This window comes from Siphateles boraxobius, unplaced genomic scaffold, assembly GCF_051911475.1.
Source record: "Siphateles boraxobius isolate OS27281-9 unplaced genomic scaffold, OSU_SipBor_1 57, whole genome shotgun sequence".
NCBI lineage: Eukaryota > Metazoa > Chordata > Actinopteri > Cypriniformes > Leuciscidae > Siphateles > Siphateles boraxobius.
In genome coordinates this window covers 1,425,941-1,446,052 of record NW_027509183.1, presented here as the reverse complement: position 1 = coordinate 1,446,052, position 20,112 = coordinate 1,425,941, and the positions used below count along the sequence as shown (strand labels likewise).

Sequence of the window (20,112 nt, the reverse complement as noted above, 5' to 3'; positions counted from 1 at the left end):
AAGGTCAAACCATTCTTGTCCCGAGCTGACCTTGAAAAAGTCATTCATGCCTTTATCAGCTCGAGGATAGACTACTGTAATGCCCTCTACACTGGACTTAATCAATCATCTCTTAATCGGCTTCAACTGGTTCAAAACGCAGCAGCACGTCTCCTCACCAACACCTCCAAACGCTCGCACATCACCCCCGTCCTCTGCTCGCTCCACTGGCTCCCGATACGGTTTAGGGTGGAGTATAAGGTCCTGCTGTTCGTGTTCAAGGCCATCAATGGTCTGGCCCCGGTCTACCTCGCCGATTTAGTAACGGTCTATCATCCACCCAGAACTCTCCGCTCATCTGAACACACCTATCTGGTCATTCCCAAATTTAAATATAAAAATTTTGGAGGTCGGTCATTTGCTGTCCAGGGCCCTAAACTGTGGAACGCTTTACCAACACTCCTACGAAGCATCACCGTGTTGAGTGCTTTTAAATCGCAGTTAAAAACACATCTGTACAGAGAAGCTTTTAACATGTAATCTCCGACTCTGGCTGATATTTGTGTTTTGTTTTGTTTGTTTTTTTCTTCCCCTTTTCTGTTGTCTATTGATGCTTTTACTGGAAAGCGCCTTGTGCACCTTTTGGCTGTTGTAAGGCGCTATAAAAATAAATTTTGATTTGATTTGATTTAATATCGGTTTCAATTTTGTTTTAAATTTCAGTTAGGTTTTATTTTGCAAACACATTTCTATTTAATTTTTTTTTACATTTTGTTTCAGTTTTAGTAAATATAGTTAGTAGTAATTAACAGAACACTTCCAGTGTAGACCAAATCAAGACATTTAATTTCAGCAAAGTGTAAAAATTTTTTTACCTCTTGTACAGACATCTTAATAATACAAATAAAATAATGGTTTGAGATTGAACAAAGAACAACATAAATGCATCTTAAAGGGATAGTTCACCCAAAAATGAAATTTCTGTCAGTGTTTACTCACCCTCATGTTGTTCAACCCCGTAAGACCTTCGTTCATCTTCGGAACACGAATTAAGATATTTTTGATGAAATCTGAGAGCTGGATCACTCCTCCATAGGCTTCTTCAGGGATTGAAACTTGCCACCCACGAAAAGTCATTAAAGACATCGTTAAAATAGTCCAAGTGACTACAGTGGCTCAATCTTAAGTTTATCAAGCGACGAGAATACTTTTTGTGCGCAAAAACAAACAAAAATAACGACTTTATTTTCAACTATTAATTTCCTTCTCTTTGGGCCTCTAGTCAGTTAACTTAGTATGATTGCGTAGAGCTACGTCACACGTAGGCTCACTATTGGGCGACGCTGGTCATGTGTGTGATGCGTGTGACGTACAACACAGAAGCGCTGCGCTGTTACACTAGTGAACTCACTCGAGGCCCACAGAGAAGGAAATGAAGAGTTGAAATAAAGTCGTTATTTATGGGGGTTTTTGCGCACAAAAAGTATTCTCTTCATTTTATAAACTTAAGATTGAGCCACTGTAGTCACTTGGACTATTTTAACGATGTCTTTAATGACTTTTCGGGGCCTGCAAGTTCTATCCCCTATCTAGCCTATGGAGGAGTGATCCAGCTCTCAGATTTCTTTTAAAAAATAAAGAGAAAGATTAGTTAGAAAGAAAGAAAAAAGATTAGTTAGAAAGAAAGAAAAAGATTAGTTAGAAAGAAAGAATGAAAGATGGATAGATTATTTAGAACGAAAGAAATAAAAGATTAGTTAGAAAGAAAGACTAGTTAGAAAAAAAGAAAGAAAGATTAGTTAAAAAGAAAGAGATCAGTTAGAAAGAAAGATTAGTTAGAAAGAAGGATTAGTTAGAAAGAAAGAAAGATTAGTTAAAAAAACAAAGAGAAAGATTAGTTAGAAAGAAAGAAAGATTAGTTAGTAAGAAAGAAAGATAGATTAGTTAGAAAGAAAGAAAGAAAGAAAGAGATTAGTAAGAAAGAAAGATAGATAGATTAGTTAGAAAGAAAGAGAAAAAGATTAGTTAGAAAGAAAGAAAAAAGATTAGTTAGAAAAAAAATTAGTTAGAAAGAAAGAAAGAAAAAGAAAAATGGATTAGTTAGAAAGAAATATTAGTTAGAAAGAAAGAAAGATATTAGTTAGAAAGAAAGATAGATTGGTTGGAAGGAAAGATTAGTTAGAAAAAAAGAAAGAAAGATTAGGTAGAAAGAAAGAAAGATTAGTTATAAAAAAGAAAGATTAGTTAGAAAGAAAGAAAGAAAGAAAGAAAGAAAGAAAGAAAGAAAGAAAGAAAGAAAGAAAGAAAGAAAGAAAGAAAGAAAGAAAAAATATAGATTAGTTAGAAAGAAAGATTAGTTAAAAAGAAAGCTTAAAAAGAAAGATTAAGTCAAGTCAAGTCAAGTCAAATATATTTATATAGCGCTTTTCACAATACAGAGTGTATCAAAGCTGCTTCACAGTATCAATCAAAACAACTTAACAATGTTTGTTTATTACTGGAAAAAAGGACATCCTAGTTTGGTAGAGCTGATCAATGGTATGATTGGTTAATTAATTTGAATATCCCCAACTGAGCAATCCAAAGGCAACAGTTAGAAATAAAGATAGATCAGTTAGAAAGAAAGAAAGATTAGTTATAAAAAAGAAAGATTAGTTAGAAAGAAAGAAAGAAAGAAAGAAAGAAAGAAAGAAAGAAAGAAAGAAAGAAAGAAAGAAAGAAAGAAAGAAAGAAAGAATATAGATTAGTTAGAAAGAAAGATTAGTTAAAAAGAAAGCTTAAAAAGAAAGATTAGTTAGAAAGAAAGATAGATCAGTTAGAAAGAAAGAAAGATTAGTTATAAAAATAAAGAGAAAGATTAGTTAGAAAGAAAGAAAAAAAGATTAGTTAGAAAGAAAGAAAAAAGATTAGTTAGAAAAAAAGACAAATTAAGATAGATAGGTTATTTAGAAAGAAAGAAAGATTAGTTAGAAAGAAAGATTAGTTAGAAAGAAAGATAGATTAGTTATAAAGAAAGAAAGAAAGATAGATAGATTAGTTAGAAAGAAAGAAAAAAAGGATTAGTTAGAAAGAAAGAAAGAAAAAAAGATTAGTTGGAAAGAGAGAAAGATAGATTAGTTAGAAAGAAAAAAAGATAGATGGATTAGTCAGAAAGAAAGAAAGAAAGAAAGAAAGAAAGAAAGAAAGAAAGAAAGGTAGAAAGATTGATTAGTTAGAAAGAAAGATTAGTTACAAAGAAAGAAAGAAAGATTAGTTAGAAAGAAAGAAATAAAGAAAGATTAGTTAGAAAGAAAGATAAGTTAGAAAGAAAGAAAGAAAGATATTAGTTAGAAAGAAAGATAGATTGGTTAGAAAGAAAGATTAGTTAGAAAGAAAGAAAGATAGATTAGCTAAAAAAGAAAGATCAGTTAGAAAGAATGAAAGAAAGAAAGAAAGAAAGAAAGAAAGAAAGAAAGAAAGAAAGAAAGAAAGAAAGAAAGAAAGAAAGAAAGAGAAAAAATATATAGATTAGTTAGAAAGAAAGATTTGTTTGAAAGAAAGATAGATTAGTTAGAAAGAAAGATAGATTAGTTAGGAAGAAAGAAAGAAAGTAAGAAAGAAAGAAAGAAAGAAAGAAAGAAAGAAAGAAAGAAAGAAAGAAAGAAAGAAAGAAAGAAAGAAAGAAAGAAAGGAAGAAAGAAAGACAGATATATTAGTTAGAAAGAAAGAAAGAAAGATTAGTTAGAAAGAAAGAAAGATGGATTAGTTAGAAAGAAAGAATGATATATTAGTTAGAAAGAAAGAAAGATAGATTGGTTAGAAAGAAAGAAAGATAGATTAGGTAGAAAGAAAGAAATATTAGTTAGAAAGAAAGAAAGATTAGTTAAAAAATAAAGAGAAAGATTAGTTAGAAAGAAAGAAAAAAGATTAGTTAGAAAGAAAGAAAGATAGATTAGTTAGAAAGAAAGAAAGAAAGGTTAGAAAGAAAGATAGATTAGTTAGAAAGAAAGAAAGAGATAGATTAGTTAGAAAGAAAGAAAAAAAAGATTAGTTAGAAAGAAAGAAAGATGGATTAGTTAGAAAGAAAGAAAGATAGATTAGTTAGAAAGAAAGAAAGATGGATTAGTTAGAAAGAAAGAAAGATTAGCTAGTTAGAAAGAAAGAAAGATAGATAGATTAGTTAGAAAGAAAGAAAGGAAGAAAGATGGATTAGTTAGAAAGAAAGATTAATTAGAAAGAAAGAAAGAAAGAAAGAAAGAAAGAAAGAAAGAAAGAAAGAAAGAAAGAAAGAAAGAAAGAAAGAAAGAAAGAAAGAAAGAAAGAAAGAGATTAGTTAGAAAGAAAGAAAGATAGATTAGTTAGAAAGAAAGAAAGATAGATTAGGTAGAAAGAAAGAAAGATAGATTAGGTAGAAAGAAAGAAATATTAGTTAGAAAGAAAGAAAGATTAGTTAAAAAATAAAGAGAAAGATTAGTTAGAAAGAAAGAAAAAAAGATTAGTTAGAAAGAAAGAAAAAAGATTAGTTAGAAAGAAAGAAAGATAGATTAGTTAGAAAGAAAGAAAGAAAGATTAGTTAGAAACAAAGATAGATTAGTTAGAAAGAAAGAAAGAGATAGATTAGTTAGAAAGAAAGAAAAAAGATTAGTTAGAAAGAAAGAAAGAAAGATAGATTAGTTAGAAAGAAAGAAAGATAGATTAGTTAGAAAGAAAGAAAGAAAGAAAGAAAGATGGATTAGTTAGAAAGAAAGAAAGATTAGCTAGAAAGAAAGAAAGATTAGCTAGTTAGAAAGAAAGAAAGATAGATAGATTAGTTAGAAAGAAAGAAAGAAAGAAAGAAAGATGGATTAGTTAGAAAGAAAGATTAGTTAGAAAGAAAGAAAGAAAGAGATTAGTTAGAAAGAAAGATAGAAAGAAAGAAAGATTAGTTAGAAAAAAATAAAGAGAAAGATTAGTTAAAAAAAAGAAAAAAGTTTAGATAGAAAGAAAGAAAGATAGATTACTTAGAAAGAAATAAAGATAGATTAGTTAGAAAGAAATAAAGATAGATTAGTTAGAAAGAAATAAAGATAGATTAGTTAGAAAGAAAGAAAGATTAGTTAGAAAGAAATAAAGATAGATTAGTTAGAAAGAAAGAAAGATTAGTTAGAAAGAAAGATAGATTAGTAAGAAAGAAAGAAAGAAAGATAGATAGATAGATAGATAGATAGATAGATAGATAGATAGATAGATAGATAGATAGATAGATAGATAGATAGATAGATAGATTCGTTAGAAAGAAAGAAAGATTAGTTAGAAAGAAAGATGGATTAGTTTGAAAGAAAGAAAGATATATTAGTTAGAAAGAAAGAAAGATAGATTGGTTAGAAAGAAAGATTAGTTAGAAAGAAAGAAAGATTAGTTAGAAAGAAAGAAAGATTAGTTAGAAAGAAAGAGATCAGTTAGAAAGAAAGAGATTAGTTAGAAAGAAAGATAGACAGAAAGATTAGTTAGAAAGAAAGATAGAAAAAAGATTAGTTAGAAAAAATAAAGAGAAAGATTAGTTAGAAAGAAAGATAGAAAGTTTAGTTAGAAAGAAAGAAAGATTAGTTAGAAAGAAAGAGATCAGTTAGAAAGAAAGAAAGATTAGTTAAAAAATAAAGAGAAAGATTAGTTGGAAAGAAAGAAAAAAAGATTAGTTAGAAAGAAAGAAAAAAGATTAGTTAGAAAGAAAGAAAGAAAGATTAGTTAGAAAGAAAGATAGATTAGTTAGAAAGAAAGAAAGAGATAGATTAGTTAGAAAGAAAGAAAAAATAGTTAGAAAGAAAGAAAAAAGATTAGTTAGAAAGAAAGAAAGATAGATTAGGTAGAAAGAAAGAAATATTAGTTAGAAAGAAAGAAAGATTAGTTAAAAAATAAAGAGAAAGATTAGTTAGAAAGAAAGAAAAAAAGATTAGTTAGAAAGAAAGAAAAAAGATTAGTTAGAAAGAAAGAAAGATAGATTAGTTAGAAAGAAAGAAAGAAAGATTAGTTAGAAAGAAAGATAGATTAGTTAGAAAGAAAGAAAGAGATAGATTAGTTAGAAAGAAAGAAAAAAGATTAGTTAGAAAGAAAGAAAGATAGATTAGTTAGAAAGAAAGAAAGATAGATTAGTTAGAAAGAAAGAAAGAAAGAAAGATGGATTAGTTAGAAAGAAAGAAAGATTAGCTAGTTAGAAAGAAAGAAAGATAGATAGATTAGTTAGAAAGAAAGAAAGAAAGATGGATTAGTTAGAAAGAAAGATTAGTTAGAAAGAAAGAAAGAAAGAGATTAGTTAGAAAGAAAGATAGAAAGAAAGAAAGATTAGTTAGAAAAAAATAAAGAGAAAGATTAGTTAAAAAAAGAAAAAAGTTTAGATAAAAAGAAAGAAAGATAGATTACTTAGAAAGAAATAAAGATAGATTAGTTAGAAATAAATAAAGATAGATTAGTTAGAAAGAAAGAAAGATTAGTTAGAAAGAAATAAAGATAGATTAGTTAGAAAGAAAGAAAGATTAGTTAGAAAGAAAGATAGATTAGTAAGAAAGAAAGAAAGAAAGAAAGAAAGATAGATAGATAGATAGATAGATAGATTAGTTAGAAAGAAAGATGGATTAGTTTGAAAGAAAGAAAGATATATTAGTTAGAAAGAAAGAAAGATAGATTGGTTAGAAAGAAAGATTAGTTAGAAAGAAAGAGATCAGTTAGAAAGAAAGAGATTAGTTAGAAAGAAAGATAGAAAGAAAGATTAGTTAGAAAGAAAGATAGAAAAAAGATTAGTTAGAAAAAATAAAGAGAAAGATTAGTTAGAAAGAAAGATAGAAAGTTTAGTTAGAAAGAAAGAAAGATTAGTTAGAAAGAAAGAGATCAGTTAGAAAGAAAGAAAGATTAGTTAAAAAATAAAGAGAAAGATTAGTTGGAAAGAAAGAAAAAAAGATTAGTTAGAAAAAATAAAGAGAAAGATTAGTTAGAAAGAAAGATAGAAAGTTTAGTTAGAAAGAAAGAAAGATTAGTTAGAAAGAAAGAGATCAGTTAGAAAGAAAGAAAGATTAGTTAAAAAATAAAGAGAAAGATTAGTTGGAAAGAAAGAAAAAAGATTAGTTAGAAAGAAAGAAAGAAAGATTAGTTAGAAAGAAAGATAGATTAGTTAGAAAGAAAGAAAGAGATAGATTAGTTAGAAAGAAAGAAAAAATAGTTAGAAAGAAAGAAAAAAGATTAGTTAGAAAGAAAGAAAGAAAGACAGATAGATTAGTTAGAAAGAAAGAAAGATAGATTAGTTAGAAAGAAAGAAAGAAAGATGGATTAGTTAGAAAGAAAGAAAGATAGCTAGTTAGAAAGAAAGAAAGATAGATAGATTAGTTAGAAAGAAAGAAAGAAAGATGGATTAGTTAGAAAGAAAGATTACTTAGAAAGAAAGAAAGAAAGAAAGACAGATAGATTAGTTAGAAAGAAAGAAAGATTAGTTAGAAAGAAAGAAAGATGGATTAGTTAGAAAGAAAGAATGATATATTAGTTAGAAAGAAAGAAAGAAAGATTAGTTAGAAAGAAAGAGATCAGTTAGAAAGAAAGAAAGATTAGTTAAAAAATAAAGAGAAAGATTAGTTCGAAAGAAAGAAAAAAAGATTAGTTAGAAAGAAAGAAAAAAGATTAGTTAGAAAGAAAGAAAGATAGATTAGTTAGAAAGAAAGAAAGAAAGATTAGTTAGAAAGAAAGATAGATTAGTTAGAAAGAAAGAGATAGATTAGTTAGAAAGAAAGAAAAAAGATTAGTTAGAAAGAAAGAAAGAAAGAAAGATAGATTAGTTAGAAAGAAAGAAAAAAAGATTAGTCAGAAAGAAAGAAAAAAGATTAGTTAGAAAGAAAGAAAGAAAGATAGATTAGTTAGAAAGAAAGATAGATTAGTTAGAAAGAAAGAGATAGATTAGTTAGAAAGAAAGAAAAAATAGTTAGAAAGAAAGAAAAAAGATTAGTTAGAAAGAAAGAAAGAAAGATAGATTAGTTAGAAAGAAAGAAAGATAGATTAGTTAGAAAGAAAGAAAGAAAGAAAGATGGATTAGTTAGAAAGAAAGAAAGATAGCTAGTTAGAAAGAAAGAAAGATAGATAGATTAGTTAGAAAGAAAGAAAGAAAGATGGATTAGTTAGAAAGAAAGATTACTTAGAAAGAAATAAAGAAAGATAGATAGATAGATTAGTTAGAAAGAAAGACAGATTGGTTAGAAAGAAAGAGATTAGTTAGAAAGAAAGATAGATAGAAAGGAAGAAAGATTAGTTAGAAAAAAATAAAGAGAAAGATTAGTTAAAAAAAAAAGTTTAGATAGAAAGAAAGAAAGATAGATTACTTAGAAAGAAATAAAGATAGATTAGTTAGAAAGAAAGAAAGAAAGATAGATTAGTTAGAAAGAAATAAAGATAGATTAGTTAGAAGAAAGATAGATTAGAAAGAAAGAAAGAAAGAAAGAAAGAAAGAAAGAAAGAAAGAAAGAAAGAAAGAAAGAAAGACATATTCGTTAGAAAGAAAGAAAGATTAGTTAGAAAGAAAGAAAGATGGATTAGTTAGAAAGAAAGAAAGATATATTAGTTAGAAAGAAAGAAAGATAGATTGGTTGGAAAGAAAGATTAGTTAGAAAGAAAGAAAGATTAGTTAGAAAGAAAGAGATCAGTTAGAAAGAAAGAGATTAGTTAGAAAGAAAGATAGAAAGAAAGATTAGTTAGAAAGAAAGATAGAAAAAAATATCAGTTAGAAAAAATTAAGAGAAAGATTAGTTAGAAAGAAAGATAGAAAGTTTAGTTAGAAAAAAGAAAGTTTAGTTAGAAAAAAAGAAAGATTTGTTAGAAAGAAGAAAGATAGATTAGTTAGAAAGAAAGATAGATAGATTAGTTAGAAAGAAAGACAGATTAGTTAGAAAGAAAGAAAGATATATTAGTTGGAAAGAAAGAAAGATAGATTAGTTAGAAAGAAATATAGATTAGTTAGAAAGAAAGAAAGATATATTAGTTAGAAAGAAAGAAATATAGATTAGTTAGAAAGAAATATAGATTAGTTAGAAAGAAAGATAGATTAGTTAGGAAGAAAGAAAGATTAGTTAAAAAGAAAAAATTTGTTAGAAAGAAAGATTAGTTAGAAAGAAAGAAAGATTAGTTAGAAAGAAAGAAAGTTTAGAAAGAAAGAAAGAAAGAAAGAAAGAAAGGATTAGTTAGAAAGGAAGGATTAGTTAGAAAGAAAGAAAGAAAGAAAGATCAGTTAGAAAAAGAAAGAAAATTAGGTAGAAAGAAAGATAGAAAGTTTAGTTAGATAGAAAGAAATATTAGTTAGAAAGAAAAAAAGGAAAAATAAATAAAGAAAGATTAGTTAGAAAGAAAGAAAGAAAGATTAGTTAGAAAGAAAGAAAGAAAGAAAGAAAGAAAGAAAGAAAGAAAGAAAGAAAGAAAGAAAGATAGATTAGCTTGAAAGAAAGATAGATTAGTTAGAAAGAAAGATAGATTATTTAGAAAGAAAGATATATTAGTTAGAAAGAAAGATTAGTTAGAAAGAAAGATAGATTAGGTAGAAAGAAAGAAAGATGAGGTAGAAAGATTAGGTAGAAAGAAAGAAAAAAAGATTAGTTAGAAAGAAAGAAAGATTAGGCCGTGTGTCCACCAAAGCGTTTTCAGCCGGCTAAAAACGCTAGGCGCTCTGCTGAAAACGCCCAGCTGTGGGCGCTTGAGAGCGTTTTGGCAGCGCAGCGTTTTTTTCAGTTGAGACGCTTCGTTGCTATGATACAGAATATCCGCGGCACAGTTAACTTGTAACTGATTTCACGGATAATTTGTTTCACACTTTAAAATGTCGACACAAAGTAGAGTACTTGCTCTGGCCCTTGCTTTGGATGAACCACGTAGAAGGAGAGGACGGACACGCCGGTCTATGTGGGTTCATGAGATTTTGAGAGCGAGAAAACATCTCGGCGAGTACCATCGTTTGGTTCAAGAACTAAAGTTGGACGGTAGTCGGTTCAATGAGTATTTTCGGATGAGCAGGACACAGTTTGAGAGGTTGTTCCGTAGAATTGGACCGTCTATTTCGAAGAGAGACACAAACTACCGGGAGGCCATCAGCTCGGAAGAACGTCTCTGCATTTGTCTGAGGTATAGTGCATTGGTAAATGTAGGCTATTCCGAATTTATTTAAGTGATATTTTGTGTTATTAAGTTGAAAATGCAAAGTATTTTGTAAGTAAATGCAGTGAAGTAAAAAAAAATCAGTATTTGTCTCTTTCATTTAGTGAATTAGAAATAAAGTTGTCAGAAAATAAAAAAAGCTCAAATAAAGTAACGTTACAAGTGCCTCAAAATTGTATTCTAGTAGGCTACATGTAGCCTACTTAGTTACATTCATCACTGCATATGAGGTACAACGTAGCTTATTTTACTTTTTGTTACCTTATTTTAAGGTATTTATGATTCAGTGATAGCTACTGAAGATATTTTACACATCTAAACACATTTATAATTTAATATACTTTTATATAATTAAAGCATAATATAAATAGGCTAGATGTCTTATTGCATTTATACCTAATGAAAGTATGATTTAAATAGATGTTTTATTTAACTTATAACTAATGGCCCTTTGCAACTTTTTCTGTATTTATTTCAGGTATCTGTCAACAGGAGACTCGTTCAGGTCAATAGCTTTTAGCTACAGGGTGGGTTACTGCACAGTGGCAAGGGTGGTAAAAGAAGTGTGTGAGGCAATATGGTCTCTCATGGTCCAGGAATACATGCCCTTCCCTAAACAACACCACTGGACGAGGATCGCTGAAGACTTCCATAGGCTGTGGAACTTCCCCAACTGTCTAGGAGCAATCGATGGGAAGCATGTTACAATACAGGCCCCATCTTCAACAGGGTCCATGTATTTTAACTACAAAGGGAGCTTCTCCATCGTCCTCCTAGCAGTGGTTGATGCCCGGTACCTTTTCCGGATGGTGGATGTGGGGGCATACGGGAAAAGCAGTGACGGTGGGACCCTCTGTGCCTCCAACTTTGGCAAGGCCCTCCACCAGGGAACCCTCGACCTGCCAGAGGATGCACCTTTACCAGGAGCAGAAGACCTCCAGCCTGTGCCACATGTGTTTGTGGGTGACGAGGCTTTTCCTCTGAAGAGGCACCTTCTCCGTCCCTACCCAGGAAAACACCTCGACAGAGAGAAGCGTGTGTTTAATTACCGTCTTTCCCGTGCAAGGCGGATGGTGGAGTGTACATTTGGGATACTTGCTGCCCAATGGAGACTCTACCACAGAGTGCTTGGTGTCTCACCAAAAGTGGCAGATGCAGTGGTGAAGGCCACTTGCATCCTTCACAATTTCCTACGTTATGAGGATGCTGATGAAGAGGAAGGAAGTTGTGTCCCCCTGCCATCAGAGCCACAGTTTGCCATGCAGCCCATCCAGCGAGCAGGTAGCAACAATGTCTCTAGGGAAGCACTGGAAATAAGGCAAAGGTACACCACCTACTTTTCCTCTCCAGCAGGTGAAGTTGCATGGCAGCAATCTGTCATCTAAGGCCTCATAATTACTCCCATCACCATCAGGACCACTGCCATCAGTACCATCCAGGACCACCACCAATTTAAAATAAAAAAAGGCTCTTTTAAGAGCCACCCATAACCTTAGAAAATGAGCATATTTCCTTTCACTAACAAGCTACACATTACGAATAAAATAAAATAGTAGTCTAAAAATCAAAAGAGGAAAATAAATGACTGGAAAAGATGAATGCTTTTAATAATTATTTTAATGATCACTTTGTAGTACAGATTCATAAATGCATCAAACTGCCAAATAAAAAATAAAATTATTGATTGTTACATGTAGTAATTTGGTGAGTCTATTAGGCCATGTTTGTGTGTGTCTTGTCTGTATGTTTGTTTATGTGTGCATGGTAGTGTTTTATTGATTGTTAAATTCTGCTTCATGTAATATTTGTTGAAATTTGATTTTAACTTCAGATCGACTGCGTAGAGGAAGGCGTCTCAAAGCACCAACTAAACTTAAAAGAAAATGCTCTTCCTCATCTGGTTTGTTACTGATGGCGTTCAGCACACAGCGCTGATAGTCAGTTATATCTTGCTCAGCCCTTCTCTTTGGAGCAAGAGTACGGCGAGAAAGTTCAGGTGTGCAGAGTGGTGGCACATTAGGGGAGTCAGGAGATCCGGGCTGTGTGGTATTGGCCTGGGTTTGGGTCAGGGACTGTGTGCTCTCATCTGATGTCTGTGGGGGACAAATCAGAAAATGTATTTAAAAAAAATATATATATACACACACACACAGATAAAGTGTATAGCCAACTACTAATAATAATAGTAATTCCTTCCTTTGACATAAATAATAATTCCTTCCTTTAAAATAAATAATAAGAGCCTTTCATTTAACATCATTTATATCAAATCCTATAATTCTTTATACAGATATTGCAGCACTTACTACACAATTAAAACAGATGTAGCAGCACATAACATTGAGGTTCACGTAGTATGCTACACTACCTCCACTGGTGTTACCATAGACTCAAGGAGAGCCACTACACTGATATCCTCATCACAAGATGTATTCAAATTGCTAGAGGTGTCCCTGTTTGTGATGTATGGTTCCAGGAAGTTGAGGATGGACATATATTTCCACCTCCGATTGCCTCCTGCTGTCCCTGAACCTGACTTCTTTCTCTCTTTCTCTTCATTTTTCTCTCTTTTGAAAGTGTCCCTCAGGTATTTCCACTTTTTACGACATTGTTCTACTGAAATTTGTATGAACAAAAAGATTAGAGATTTTGTGAAACTTAAAACAATTAGAATATTCCGATTACCGGGCCTTATTTATAGAAATGTATCCAAAAAAAATAATAGCTTTGACGGTTTGCAAGCTAACGTTACGCTAATGTAAACACCGATCAGCTGTCTGACTGCTTACCTGATAGACCGATCGCCGATGAAATGTTCCTCCAAGCATTGTTTTTTAAATTCACATTGTGGTAATCCGGGGATGTCATCTGGTATAAACACGTATGTTCGGAGACCAGCAATATTAATTTTTCATCCATTTTGGTCAGCTCTGCTGTTTGATGTCCTTGTACACAAAGAATGTTGAATGACAGTTGGTCGGTGTGATAATAGTCCCGCCCCTCCTCCACTGTGATTGGACGGTTGGTTAAAAGTGACAGTGATGAGCGCTGCGTTTTATCCAAAAGTTGAACATTTTTCAACTCTCGGCGACCAGTAAAAACGCCGGGCGCTCAGCGCTTCAGCGTGAAAAAAACGCCGAACGCTCAGCGCTTGAGCGTTAAATACTCGCTCAGCGCCTCGCTACGCTCATGGCGTTTAAAAAACGCGGCGCTCCCATTGAAAACAATTAGAATTTTACGCCAGGAGCGTGAAAAAACGCTTTGGTGGACACACGGCCTTAGTCACAAAGAAAGAAAAAAGATTAGTTAGAAATATATATATATATATTTAGTAACAGATAGATAGATAGATAGATAGATAGATAGATAGATAGATAGATAGATAGATAGATAGATAGATAGATAGATAGATAGATTCAGGGAGTTTAGATTTGAGTTTATTTGTTCTGCACTACTGGGCCACCGTAGTCTTGGCTCAATTTGAACTGTTGCAATTAAAGTCAATGGGATTTTTATGTTTTTTAATATTAATTTTTAAGAAATCTGAAAGTCAAATCAGTTTGAAAAGATGCAACTCGAGTCAGAACGATGACTCGTTCAGACCTCATTGGGGCGGCTATCCTTGGAGAATTTGTTACAGGCCCAGGACAGACAGAGACAGCAGTATAATAGGGGGGCTAGACTGCGTCAATTCTCACTGGGAGATAAGGTACTTGTATTACTCCCCACGCCCAGATTTATCACCTCAACCTTCTTAAAAAATGGGTTGAGGCTGAAGCAGTGATGCTGGCGACAGTCGTGAGCGGAGAGGAGAATCTCGGGCCAGAAGCGAATATAAAACCTCAATCACTCGCTCTGGCTCCTGCTGGAGATCACCTCTCACCCTCCCAGCTCACTGACATTAAGAAGTTACAAGCAGAATTTGCAGATGTGTTCTCGCCCCTGCCTGGTCGAACGAATCTCATTCAGCACCACGTTGAGACGGATCCGGGGGTCATTGTGCGTTGCCGCCTATATCGTTTACCTGAACACAAAAAGAAAACGGTTCAGACCGAATTAGAGACAATGCTCGACATGGGGGTAATAGAAGAGTCCAACAGTGACTGGGTGAGCCCGATAGTTTTAGTTCCTAAACCTGACGGCTCGATTCGTTTCTGTGTGGACTATAGAAAGGTGAACGCGGTGTCTAAATTCGATGCTTATCCAATGCCGAGGATTGACGAATTGCTTGATCGGCTTGGTTCTGCTCGCTTTTATTCGACACTGGACTTAACGAAGGGGTATTGGCAGATCCCCTTATCTCCAATGTCCAAAGAAAAAACAGCTTTAACCACGCCGTTCGGATTACACCAGTTCGTCACGCTTCCTTTCGGTTTGTTCGGGGCACCTGCGACTTTTCAGCGTCTGATGGACAGAATTCTCCGGCCGCATGCTACATATGCAGCTGCTTATCTGGATGACATTATCATCTATAGCAATGATTGGCAGCGGCATATGCAGTATTTGCGTGCTGTCCTGAAGACGCTGAGAAGGGCAGGGCTCACGGCCAACCCGAAGAAGTGCGCAATTGGGCAGGTGGAGGTAAAGTATCTGGGCTTCCACTTAGGTCACGGACAGGTGCGTCCCCAAATTGATAAGACAGCAGCCGTTGCAACCTGTCCGAGTCCTAAGACCAGGAAGGGGGTTACACAGTTTCTGGGGCTAGCGGGATATTATAGGAGGTTTGTGCCTAATTATTCGTACCTCGCTAGCCCGCCTACTGATCTAACTAAAAAGGGCGCTCCAGATACGGTCCAGTGGACGGAACAGTGCCAGCAGGCTTTTACCCAAATAAAGGCTGCTCTGTGCGGTGGACCGCTTTTACATGCTCCTGACTTTTCTCTCCCTTTCATCCTACAGACGGACGCTTAGGACAGGGGTCTGGGCGCGGTACTGTCCCAGGATGTGGAGGGAGAGGAACGGCCGGAGCTGTACATCAGTCCGAAGCTTTCTAAGAGAGAGACGATGTACAGCGCCATTGAAAAGGAGTGTTTGGCCATCCGATGGGCTGTCCTCACCCTTCGCTACTACCTCCTGGGCCGGGAGTTCACCCTGTGTTCGGACCACGCTCCCCTTCAATGGCTCCACCGCATGAAAGATACCAACGGGTGAACCGGCCGTTGGTATCTTTCATGCGGTGGAGCCATTGAAGGAGCCATTGCGAGCCTATCTCGCCTTACAACATTTTAAGTTTCAGGTGGTCCACAGGCTGGGGGCCCAGATGGCGGTGCCCGACTTCCTCTCCGGGGGGGGGGGGTCGGGCGGTATTAATTGAGTCGGGCGGTGGGGGTATGTGGTGAGGGGGGCGTGGTTTTCGCGGCGTCTGTAGTGAGAGACGAGTCAATGAGCTGTGCGGTGAGTAAGTAGGTCAAGTGCAGATGATGAACACCTGTGTCTGATTGCAGTGATTGGCGTAGGGAGACCGATAAAAGCCGAGAATGCTAGAGATAGAGAAGGGACTGGAACTCGTGCGAGAGCTGTTCAGCTGAGAAGCTGAGACCTGATCTATACCGACGTGGAGAGAGTTTTGTGGTCTGTGTTGTGCTGTAGTCACGCTACGGTGATTGCGCTGTGTGCGCGCCTTTTTGTTTTGTATGATTCTGAGTAATAAAAGCCGTATGAGTTCCAGTTTCGCCGACCCCGTCTTCTTCTTCCCACCACACTACCCTGAACCTTATTACAATCATTATCGGCTAAAACAGATGCGCAGGATACTTTACTTCCTGAACAAGTGCGCACCAAAGTCCGTGGGTGCTTCTCATTTCTTATTTGTGCATCCTCGCTTCCTTTCCTCGCGTCTCAGCTCCACCCCCAGGAATGAGGACGTAGGAATCGAATGACAGCTTTTTTATACATTGGAATAGTTGATCACTCGAGCGTCACTTCACAGCGCCATCATCAGCGCTCAAAGGATCTGCCCTTATTTCGTTGAAGTTTGGTTATTTAAGAAATTCATAATAAATAATAATAAAGCAAGATACCCTGTTGAAATATGTGTAATGTGTGGTTTATATAAACTGCAAAGGTAAAGTATAAATTAAAACAGATTGTGAACGATGTGAAGAGGGATGAGAATTGATACGTACGTCAAGTTTAGTCGATAAAACACTTCCGCATAGGATACACCTGTGTATCCTCGCTCATGACTCCTCTGGAAGCTTCCTCACTCCTCGATCCTCGCCTCCTTGCGGTGCAATTAGAGAATTGAGATGTCCTTCAAGATGGCTGCACTCGACCGGTTTCCGGGTCATAAGATGGAGGACGGAGGAACGAGGAGACGAGGAGAGATATTGGCTGCGTTCCAGTCCACTTTTAGACACGCACTTGCGAACTTCCCTAAGCACTTCCCCTCGGGGGAATCCCTGTTGCCATTTTGAAGTGCGTTCCACTTCGTGAAGTGGACGAGGGAAATTTATATGGACAGACCCTCGTTCCCTCGATTTCAGTGTTGGGGAAAGTTACTTTTAAAAGTAATGCATTACAATATTGCGTTACTCCCCAAAAAAGTAACTAAGTACGTTACTTAGTTACTTTTTATGGAACGTAATGCGTTACATTACTTTTGCGTTACTTTTTCTCATCTGCATGGGCTTGTTTGTTTGTTTTTTAATAACAGCTAAAACAATCTATTTTTGCCAATTGTTAAGGCCCTTTCACATCAAAAGTTAAATGAATAAGCCTAAGGCTGAAGGAAATGCATATTTACTACTGTACAGTAGAGGGCGCCGCTCAAACAAACCTTTCAGCTGCTGCTGTTCTTGATTAAATAACAATAGGATACAGGAGAAGGAAGTTCAACACTCTTATTTCTAAACGTAATCTAAAGTCATTTTTGCTTAGTATGGTTGAATTAGATCATTGTAGGTCAGCAGCAAAGACATTGGTTAATAAAGTGAGATTAAATACATAAAGTATATTTGTGTAATTTAACAGTTAATTATAAAACTTTTGCACAAAATTCTGAGATTGCATTTGACTGTTTTTATTCATTTTGAGGAATACTGAATGTTTTTGTGCAAGTGAGATGAGTAAATGCATGTTCAATGCAAATGCACACAACACCTCACTTTATTTCTCTCAACATGGGGACAGGAGAGCTGTCAGTCAATAAATGTGAAAAAGTAACTAGCGTTACTTATTTGAAAAAGTAACTCAGATATTTTGTTGTAAATTGAAAAAGTAATGCGTTACTTTACTAGTTACTTGAAAAAGTAATCTGATTACGTAACTCAAGTTACTTGTAATAAGTTACCCCCAACACTGCTCGATTTTGACCGAGGGAGCGAGTCTACTTCATATGTACACTTCAGGCAGTTCCATATACCACAATGCAACACGATTGTGACGTCATCGCAGAGCTCGTCTAATCACCACCACCAAAAACAACTATGATATATTAATTAGATTTTTTTATATAAAACAACCCAAACACACCTACCGTATTTTCCGGACTATAAGTCGCTCCGGAGTATAAGTCGCATCAGCCCAAAAATGCGTCATGACGAGGAAAAAAACATATATAAGTCGCACTGGACTATAAGTCGCATTTATTTAGAAATTTATTTAACAAAATCTAAGACCAAGAAAAAGTTATTTAAACAGACTTTAATTCATTAAAACAGAAGGCATTTAAGTTATTCAGCTACACACAATAGCACAAAGAACAACAGGCTGAATATGTGTCCGGTATGTTGTTAACGTAACACATCAACAGTTAGCTACACAATAATAGCATAAAGAACATACCTGAATAGGCTGAATAGGATCAAATAAAATAAAAAAAACATAACAAGACAGCGAGTCCAACAGTTATCGGTAAAGCAATTTCACCAAGCTCCCGCGATCTTATTCCACCAAGGGGGTAATCCATCAGCCGGAAGTTGAAGCTGCCTCCGGGGGCCGCCATTGTAGCTGGCTATCACCTGCTGTTAGCATCCCATTGACTCCCATTCATTTTGGCGTCACTTTGACAGCGAATAACTTTACATCTGAGGCGTCCAAAGACTCCATTTGTCCATTATTTATTTCTAAAGAAACACGACAATGTATAAAAGGCTCCATTACTTTGTATCTTACGTTATGGCCCCGTAGAAGCCATTCTTGTAAAAATAGGCTAAAAATTGCGTCATAACCACGCAACTTTATGTCGCACAATAGAGACATTACCGTGTAGACAGGAGGAGAAGCTCGCAGGCAATCTTTTACTGTCTAAAGTCAGCCCATGGCATAGATAGAGTCCATAAAAGCGACGCGACAAAATATTTCAACAACGTTTTTGATGAATTTGAAATAATTCGAAATAATTTGATATGTGGCAAGTGAATACATATGAAGTAACATTTATCCACGAACTTTAAATTATTTATCTACCTCACCTATATATATTAACGGGGGATGGGGAAATTATCAGGAAATTATACATGCAATGGAAGAAGAAAAACCCATCTCAATGTCTATCGCGGTTAACGTTGTTCCTTTATTTATTTATAGATCTACGCTTGAAGATGAATGTGATCCCGTTCGGAAGCCATGTACAAATGTCCTAGCCTACATAACGTGAAATAAAGAAAAACTTTTTTGTTCAAGTGTTTTTGATCATGATTTATTAGCCAAAACTACATGATTTATATTTTTGAATATTATATGGTCACATTGAATATACGAAAATGACGCGAGGGGATAGTATTTTATAGTATGGTTCCTGGGCTTATATACTAATAAGTCTTTTCTGGATGGGTTATTATTCTGTTTGATGTAGAAGGAAACGAAAAAGAACAATTGTAAATGTGTGCGTTTATGCATGTATGTGCCTATTTGAATCACTTTTAATAATTTTGGAAGATTGTGCTGAGATGTACATGTACTTATTTATCTGTTATTTTTGATTGTACTATATATATGTGTGTGTGTGTGTGTGTGTGTGTGTGTGTGTGTGTATATATATATATATATATATATATATATATATATATATATAAACATGTTCAAAATAAGCTAAATAAACTAACTAACTAAAATTACTAGAACTGCAGGCTACTCAAACGATTACAATCCAAAAGTAGGCTATTTTAAAGTCGATTTTAGCCACTTCTTTTGCCAGGCCTATAATGTTTTAATGTAAGATGTCATATTGTAATTATATAGCGTAAGTAGTTATATTAATATTATTGTAATATATTAATAAACATTGTATTATATTATTACTATACGATTTGATTTCCAAACACACACACACACACACACACACACACACATCAATGTGAGTTTACTCTGATGCGTCATTGACCGTTCGAGATTAGCTTGATTGCGCTTTATGACAACACCTGCTAGTCTTGGCACAGCTACTAGAAGATTTACAACTCCCAGTCAGGTTGCTCACGTGACATCTACGTCATCAAGCTCAGTTTGAGCCTGCGCAGAACGCTTGGCTATCAGGAAGTGAGTACCCATGTTTGGCTTCAACTCTCTCCGTTGAAATCAACGGGGTCGCTCTGTCCATTTCTTTTACTGTCTATGTATTCCACATCACTGAAGAGAGATTCTTTCAGTGGTAAAACTAGCTGTAGTCTAGAGCGTATAGAGCGCTCTCTCGTGGCTGTAGACGGTAATGTCACCCCCAATTTCGGCAAATGATGCATTCACGTCATACCACAAATACCACAAAAACTCGCAAATAATAATCTGGGGCCGTCAGCGATCCTGTGACGAGTAAATCTTGGTAATTTTGATATATAAGTCGCACCTGACTATAAGTCGCAGGACCAGCCAAGGTATGAAAAAAAGTGCGACTTATAGTCCGGAAAATACGGTATATACATTTGGATGCTGCATTAAACAAATTCTTAAAGGGGAAAAAATTGTAAATAATAAATCAACTCCATAGCTGACTCCAAGTGATCAAGGGCTTATGATGTTCCACTTCAGCCCATTGCAGTTTCCGCCAGTAATGGGCACTCGTGCAAC

General features: G+C 34.5%; 2 long non-coding RNA genes across 2 annotated transcripts; one reads left to right on the top strand and one right to left on the bottom strand.

Moving 5' to 3' along the window:
* The first annotated feature begins 6,353 nt into the window (after positions 1–6,353).
* Positions 6,354–13,519, top strand: LOC143715208 (uncharacterized). Its single transcript, XR_013195686.1, has 3 exons — positions 6,354–6,491; positions 7,717–7,802; positions 13,412–13,519. It is a non-coding gene; the product is annotated as an uncharacterized LOC143715208 (long non-coding RNA).
* Positions 11,710–13,290, bottom strand: LOC143715251 (uncharacterized). Its single transcript, XR_013195699.1, has 2 exons — positions 12,900–13,290; positions 11,710–12,203 (listed from the first exon to the last, which is right to left on the bottom strand). It is a non-coding gene; the product is annotated as an uncharacterized LOC143715251 (long non-coding RNA).
* Positions 13,520–20,112: the final 6,593 nt, after the last annotated feature.